This window comes from Suncus etruscus, chromosome 3 (genome assembly GCF_024139225.1).
Source record: "Suncus etruscus isolate mSunEtr1 chromosome 3, mSunEtr1.pri.cur, whole genome shotgun sequence".
NCBI lineage: Eukaryota > Metazoa > Chordata > Mammalia > Eulipotyphla > Soricidae > Suncus > Suncus etruscus.
Genome location: NC_064850.1, coordinates 71,124,605 through 71,133,380, shown reverse-complemented (window position 1 = coordinate 71,133,380; position 8,776 = coordinate 71,124,605). Strand labels below are relative to the sequence as shown.

The following is an 8,776-nucleotide window of genomic DNA, read 5'->3' as shown; positions in this document are numbered from 1 at the left end:
TTGATGTTTTGTCCTGTTATCGGTTTTTTTTTTTCATTTTTAGTTATTATATCACTGCTCCTAGTTACCTTTGAAACCACAAATAAAATATGCTTAGGTCCAGATTTTATTTCATAAACTAAAATATATATAATAAAATCTTTAAAGGTAAATATTATTCTTCCCTCTCCCTCCCACCTACCTTCTCACCCCTCAATATATGTTATTTAATTTTGTTTAGGGCCTACAGAATTTGGGAGCTGCTTTCAGGTCAGTGCTTGAGAGATTCTGATGGCAGTGTTTAAGGAATATTTAATGTTGGAGATTGAATCTGGGCCTCCAGAGTACAGAAAATGTACACTAGAAGAGTTGCCCTCTCCTCAATCTACCTTAAATGTTTCATTGTAAACTCTTATTTTGACTACTAGTTGATTGCAAAAAATTGTAACTGCAGTATATTTGAGCATTGTTATAACCTTAAATAATTTAATTGTGCGTGGTGTCCAATGACATCTCACCTCTACGTAAATTTTTCATAATGCTCCTTGTATCAAATTTGAAATCAAAAGACAGGAAAATTTTTCTTTGCATTTTCTTTACCAATAAATAAAAAACCGTACTATAGTTGTATTTTGTTTATACTTAGACCATGCATTCTATTTTTTCTGTGATAGTTTATTGCTTTGCTTTATATTTTTAACAGCTGAAAGAAGTCTATGCTTTAATTTTGTGACTAATGTGTGCAGGCTCTTATTCTTTTGTAACTTGATTTTCATCTCTGTCTTTTGAAGATGTTTTATATTAATCCCATTAACCCATGTTCTAATTTGAACTTGCTGCTTTTGAAGCTATTCTCTTAATATGTTATTTCATTGGAATCATGATTCCAACAAGTTACTTCCTTTTGGGCATGTGAATAAAATATCCTTATGTAATTTTCTCAGATGTGGTAAATAAGAAATAGACTTTCTGAGTTCTTTCATATTTAGAATAATGTTTTTGATTATATTCACTCAATATGGGTTTGAGTAAGTTTGGTAAATTTCTACTGCCTATCAGTTACTTAAGTTTTTTCTTGTAGTATCCTTGTTTTCCACAGTCTAGTCTATTCTCTTACTTCTTTAGTATTTTTCTCTTTACAACTTTTACTTTGCTTTATCCATCTTCCAAATTTTCTTTTGCATTAATATGAACACAGATGCAAAGATCCTCAACAAAATCTTAGATAATAGGATCCAATTCCTCATTAAGAAGGTCATACACCATGACCAAGTAGGTTTCATTCCAGAAATGCAAGGATTGTTTAACATAAGTAAATAAATGAACATAATATACCATATAAACAAAAAGAAAAATAAAAACCATATGATCATGTCAATTGATGCATAGAAATCATTCAACAAGGTCCAATACCCATTTATGAGAAGAACTCTTAACAAGATAGGAATGGAAGAAAGTTTTTTCAATATAGTCAAAGCCATCTACCACAAGCTAATGGCACATATTATTTTCAATGGAGATAAACTAAGAGCCTTTCCTCTAAAATCTGGTACAGGATTAAGCTGCCCACTCTCACCATTCCTATTCAACATAGTTCTGAAAGTCCTTTCCATAGTGATTAGGCAAGAATAGGATATCAAGAACATTCAGATAGAAAAGGACAAAGTCTGCTCTCACTGTTTGCAGATGACATGATATTGCATTTAGAAAACCCTAAAAACTCTACCAAAAAGCTTTTAGAAACAATAAATTCATACATATAGCAAAGTGGTAGCTACAAAAATAACATGCAAAAATCAATGTCCTTCTTATACAAAAAAAAAAGATAGAGAAGAAATGGACTTTTTAAAACAATCCCAGTCACATTAGTAACACACAAACTCAAATACCTTGAAGACAACTTAACTAAAGAGGTGAAGGACCTATACAAAGAAAACTACAAAACTCTCAAGAAATAAAAGAGGACACAAGGAAATGGTAACGCATAGCATGTTAATGAATTCAGAGAATTAACATCATTAAAATGGCAATACTTCCCACAGCATTGTACTAATTTAATGCAATCCCTCTAAGGATACCTATGACAGTTTTGAAAGAAGTGAATAAAACACTCTTAAAATTCATTTGAAGAATAAATGCCCATGAATAGCTAAAGCAACAGTTAGGAAAAAGAGGATGGGAGGCATCACTTTCCCCAACTTTAAATTGTACTACAAAGCAATAGCCATTAAAAAAGCATGGTATTGGAATAAAGTCAGAAATTCAGATTAATGGAATAGACTTAAGTAATTATATATACAATAAATTAATATTTGATAAAGGGACAAGAAACACAAAATGGGGCAAGGAAAGGCTCTTAAATAAGTGGTCCTGGAACAATTCAGCCCTCAAAAAAAGCGAACTCAGAACTCTATCTAACACTATGCACAAGTCAAATCCAAATGGATTAAAGACTTCGATATCAGACTCAGAACCATAAGGTATATAGAAGAACATGTAGGTGAGAAACTATTCACCCAATATCCATCAGACAAGGAGCTAATATCTAAGATATACAAGGTACTGATAGTACTTAACAAGATAAAATCATCTAATCCCATCAACAAATGGAGAAAAGAAATGAACAGACACCTCCTAAAAGAAGAAATACAAATGGCCAAAAGGCATGTAATAAAATTATCCATATCAATAATTATCAGGGATTAAAATCAAAACAACAATGAGATATCAACTTATACTACAGACTGGAATACATCACAAAGAAGAAGAACAATCATCGCTGGCATGGCTAGCGCTAGTAAGGCAGACACCTTCCACTCCGCGCCACCACTCTAGCCCCCTATAGTAAGATTCTTAACAGCCCATTTTTTTTCTTCCATTTTTACCTTGCAAAAGTAAACATTGAGCAACAATCCTGTCCTGCCAGTTAAGTGTCTCTGTCACTCAGTGACCGCATGCCACTTAGAAAACTAGAAAACTGTTTGCCTGAACAATAAGTTAAAGAAACTGAAAAGAGCCCACAGATTTAGCACTGTCTAAACCACTACTTCTAAGCCATGAAACCAAGTTACCTACTTATTATATTAATTCAGTGATTTTTTTCACAATATGTACTAAACTTCTTTCATGTCAGTAGATTATGATTATGTTTACCTGAAAAATATATACCTTTTGTGGATATAAATGCATACAATGATTGACAGATAAACAATTCTCTGTTATATATTATGAACATTTTTATATAGTAGAGGCCAGTTTATATAGTAGCCAAGTAAACAAAGCTTCTAAAATATGATTGGCAAATATTTGTGAAATAAAACCTTGTAAATCATAACTGTAACTTATTCTATCTTTTGAAAATATATGAGAAGTTAAACTTTACTGTAATACTGTATAGAACTGAAGAAATAATTCCCTTATAAAGCTAAATGTCACTAGTGTCTCATAAGAATATATATGCTGAATTGAGAGTGCTCTTAAGGAAAAGTTATGAAAGGGAGGTAATGATGTAGAACAGAGAAAGGTAAGAACTGAATGAACACATGATCTCATATCCACAAAGATCTAGAACACAACTTGTAGCATTTAGTTATATTTGTTTTAGACAAGGACATATCTTTTGTACTCAGAAATTAGGTATGGCCCTTCTTTGGGGTATAGGATGATACGCAAGATCTCACCAAATAAAAGCAAATTCTAAAGAGTGAAAGGTTATGTGTGAGCTGTTACAGTTAACATTCAACATTCGCAGCAATCTGGGGACTGTTTGCAGCACCATGGCAATGAATAACAGTTTGCACTTTAGACTGCTGAGATTCACTATTTCTTACATTTTAGTCACAGGCACAGTGATACCAAGACTCTATGCTTAAAATTTCCCTAACCATTTAGTTCATGGAGATCAGTAGGTCAAATTAACTACCAACTCTTGCAATTGAACCCTACACCATCATTTATATTGCTGTTTTTAATACTTTCTCATGTATCTCATGCCTCCCTCACTCTTCACCCATATTTCTAATTTTTAGGTGGCTTGCTTGATAAAATGACCTAAATTATCACTATGAAGAAATGTTGGGCTTTTTAACGCCATGGTTTCAATATTTGCCCTAAAATCATGGTGGTATGAGGCAAAAACTCTCACATTAGGTCCTTGGTAGAGATGTAAAGCAGCAACTTTTTTAGCCACACCCTGTAGTGCTCATGGTTTATTCTGTGTTTTGTATTCATGGATCCCTCCTGGCAGGCTCAGGTGACCACATGGAGTAATGGGAATTGAATTTGGCTGGGGACATGCAAGGCAAATGCCTTACCTGCTATCCTATTGCCCCAGAATAAAAACTTCTTGACATATACCTTTGGGTTCCCAGTCTATGTATTCTACCCTTTGATTTGTACCTGGCCATTCTGAAAGATGATAGGATTTAGATTTACTGTTAGGGAAGTTCAAAAGGTGAGTAGTTTTGATGGCCCCTTAAAAGCAGAATCTGAGGTAAGAGCAGGAAGCAAGATATTTGTTTGGTGATAGCTTAAAGCCTTCAGAGAGAAGCAGTGATATGAGATAGGAAAGAGCAGGCACATCAAGGCCTAAGCATTAATGTTACTGCTTTGAGCATCTTTGATTCAATCTCAGCCAGAACCTGGGAGGATTTCTGGAATTCTCAATTATATGCTTGAGATGTTAGGAAGCTAAAATTTTATTCTTTAACTCACATATATAGAATTAGCTTAGGACTACTAATCTTTAATGTTTCTATTTTGGTCCTATCTGGGAAAGAAAAAGTAACCTCGAATGATAGTTTGTCTAAGTTGGTAGTTAAATAATGTTGAGGTGTAGGGAAAAGGATAATGACAAAATACATAGTGAAGTTTTATTTCAAATTGGTTCCTCAAGTAGAGTGAAATTAAGATTTTACCACATAATGGAACAAAGACTTATAAAATATGTTTTGCCCGAGTTATTTGAAATAAAACTATATAAAACTATATTTTCATATACTAAATTTGTGGGTAGACATTTAAATACTTTACAATGGAAATCATACTTCATTTGTGTGAAAATTAATATATTTCAAAATATTGTTCTCTACAGCAGTGGCATGACTCATTTGAAGTTAAAGTTATGGGGCCTCATTTTCTCCTTTGGAAAAAAGACATGTACCTGATTCCAAGGAGTTTTGGAAGCAATCCAAGACTATCTTAAGTATCAAAATTTTATTGTAAGAGGAATTAAATGATGCCATTAAAACTGATAGATCTCAATTTAATAGTAAAAAGTTAGAAATAGCACATATTAAAACTGTACTAGCTGAAATCAGATGTATAACACAATAAATTTTTTGGTCAAAATAAATTTAATAACCAAAAGTCTGAAATTTTAAAAGCACATATGAAGATAAAATGTAATCAAAGTTGGTTGCATTTAAGCTTTTTAAGTAATTATGGACAAATGATGGCTGCAGTAGCAACAAAACAACGTCAGACTTCAGAGAAACCTGGAACTGAGTTGGAAATTATATGAAAAACCAAATACAGAATTTCAGATTTAAGGGCACAATTGCAACTGAATTTTTGCTATTGGGGAGGGGGGGTCATCCTGGTAGTTTTCTGGACTTACTCCTGGTTCTCACTCAGAGATCAATTTTGGTTGGTTCAGGATCATATCAAGTGCTGGGGATGAGACCCAAGCATCCCACATGAAAAAACCACTGTTGGTCATGCCCACAACTGTAAATTAACTTACTTAGAATAAGCGCAAATTGGGGTGGGATGCGAATATGATAATGACTTAAGAGTAACCAAAACTCAAACACCTAAAATGAAGGAACCCTAAACCCCAATGTTAGATTCAAAACCTGGCAACTGTTGCCTTACTGTTTTAAAACCCCAAACACTTAACTCACCACACACACTCTTACTTGCCTCCTCCTTTTCCCACCATATAAATAAAAACCCTGACTATAAATAAAAATTACCTGACTTTTGCTTCTGTGTCATGTCCCTAGGCATCTCCATTTCTCCATGTACTAACACTCTAGCTCTGATTTTTACTCTCTGCATAATACCTCCCCTGCTGTTTGTTATCTACTTTCACTGTGGCCCAGCACTTCCACCCCATTACCCCATCATGACTCACATCTGCAGCAGCTGTGGTATGACAGAGAAATCCTCACTCATAAGGCACTGGATGTCACCAAAAATCAGTAGTCATTAACTTTACACAAATATTGTGAATGAGAGCATGTCAATACTGCTCAAACCAATTATAATTCACAACAATACCTTCTGAGCACCATGAAGCAGCAAGAAAAATTATTTTAAGATATGATGAAATGCAACTGAAACAACAACAGATGAGGAAAAGAAATCCAGGTAAGTAGTCAAGTATAACAGTACTTTTGATGCTTGCTAAAGATGACTTCAAAGCATTAGTCCCCTTAATGTCCATTCAAAAGGAGATTAAATCAACTCAAAGAAATATTTAAGGGTAAAATGTTTAAAAATCCATGATAGGGAAAGCAAATCAAACAGAGAAATATTTCATAGTAGTGAGAATGGCATAAATCAAAAGACAGGAAACAATCAGTGTTGGAATATTGTGATGTAAAGGGATGTACATTCACCATTGGTTGAAATATGATCTGGTTCAACTTCATGGAAGATTAAATGGATACTTCTCTAAAAAGTAAGACCAGAACGTCCATATGGCCCCATTATTTCACTTCTTGATATCTATTTATATAATACAACAGTAGAATTTTAAAAGATAATCTATTATTTTGAAGTTATTGGTATAACTGTCAGAATATGAGGTACAGAGGGGTAGTACAGTGAGTGGGTAGGACACTTGCCTTTCATACAGTTGATCCAGGTTTAATCTCTGATAGTCCATAAATTCTTGGGACCCCAAAATGTGATCACTAACTGGAAACAGGAGACAGGAATAAGTACTAAACACTACCAGATATGTTCCCGAAACAGAACAAACATTCATAGTACAAAATATTTTATATAAATATATACAATAAATACAATAGACTACTATACACCCATTAAAATAAAATATTGGGGGCTGGAGTGGTGGCACAAGCAGTAAGGCATCTGCCTTGCCCGTGCTAGCCTAGGACAAACTGCGGTTTGAGCCCCCAACGTTCCATATGGTCCCCAAGTCAGGAGCGATTTCTGAGCGCATAGCCAGAAGTAACCCCTGCCACCAGTTGTGGCCTAAAACCAAAAATCGAAAAAATAAAAAAAGAAATTATGATATTCTCTGCAACTTTGAAGTTAAAGTAAGTTGTTGGAAAAAGATAAATGTGAAATGACTTATCTTGCTAGTGCTATAGAGAGAGAAAAAAAGGCAAGGGAACAGACAGTATTTAAGGATAATAACTCTTGGCTCTGCATAAGAGAACTGTAAATACCAAGCAAGCAGTGGAGTAAGAGGCACTAGGAGCTCTGATGCCTTGAACTGGTAGCAGCATGCGGATATTGATGGATAAAATTGAGCAATTCATGGAGTGATGTCTGGCAATAGTGGAAACAGAAACCATGAATGTTAATACTATTGTAAAAATACTATTCAAAATATAGTCATTATTTTTTTTCCAGGGGAGAGCACGAACGCAGTCCCCCACTACCACAAATTATGCAGTTGAGTTTCCCACATTTGGGGAAATCGCAGGGGTCAGCACACTGGGAGTGCAATGGGAAGCCTCGCCCTGGGGAAACCACCTTCATGATCATAGTATCTCGCCTGCCAGGTAAGTATAGTCATTATTTTTTAAGATTAAGTACAAAGTACTCATAACAATATGGTAAATTATATTAATGTAAGTTTGTAGTTAGGAGAACTAGGGTTATGTTTTATCTTCAGTACTTAAATAACTATGAAAACCTAAGAATGTTTTGGTGTTGCACTGACCAGAGCTACAAGTAATAAAAATGAAACTTTTTATTTTTTATTTTATTTATTTATTTATTTATTTATTTATTTATTTATTTATTTATTGGTTTTTGGGTTTTGGACCACACCCGGTGACACTCAGGGATTATTCCTGGATATATGCTCAGAAATTGCTCCTCGTTGTGGGGGGCATGTGGGTTGCTGGGGATCAAAGCAAAGCCTGTCCTGGATCAACCACATGCAAGGCAAATTCCCTACCACTGTGCTATTGCTCTGACCCCAGATAACTTTTCTTTTTATGCATATTATCTCCTATTAATATTGGCTAGGACTTTATAACACACAAACATTATATATATATAGTAGGTCATGCATGTCTGTTGTGATTAAATCCTTAGTTGATTTCACTGATAGACATACATAGCAGAAACAATGAACCAGCACCACAAATAAAAAGTCAGACACAGTGCAGTTTGAAAGCAAAAAAGATGCTAGGAGGTAAAGGTAATTCTGTTTAGATTATTGATAAGAGGAAATTTTGTCTAAATCACTAACATGGTGATTTCCAATGTTTGTATTTATTGAGTCCTCTTTTCCTCTTGAAATATGAAAGGATTATCTTTCTGCGCCCCCTTGTAATTGGGCAGAACTATTTGACTAGTTCATGCAAATAGTCTGTTAGCAGAAGAATTGGCATTACCTTAAATGCCAATACAAAACCTTAACGTCCTCTCTGCGGGCTGGAAAGATAGCATGGAGTGGAGGTAAGGCGTTTGCCTTTCATGCAGGTGGTCATCGGTTTGAATCCCAGCATCCCATATGGTTTCCTGTGCCTGCCAGGAGCAATTTCTGAGCCTGGAGCCAGGAATAACCCTTGAGCACTGCCGGGTATGA

The 8,776-nt window shown here is 34.7% G+C and overlaps 1 non-coding gene across 1 annotated transcript; it reads right to left on the bottom strand.

Annotated features, from left to right (window-relative positions):
- Nucleotides 1–7,584: 7,584 nt before the first annotated feature.
- LOC126004995 (U1 spliceosomal RNA) lies at nucleotides 7,585–7,747 on the bottom strand. Its single transcript, XR_007494183.1, has one exon. It is a non-coding gene; the product is annotated as a U1 spliceosomal RNA (small nuclear RNA).
- Nucleotides 7,748–8,776: the final 1,029 nt, after the last annotated feature.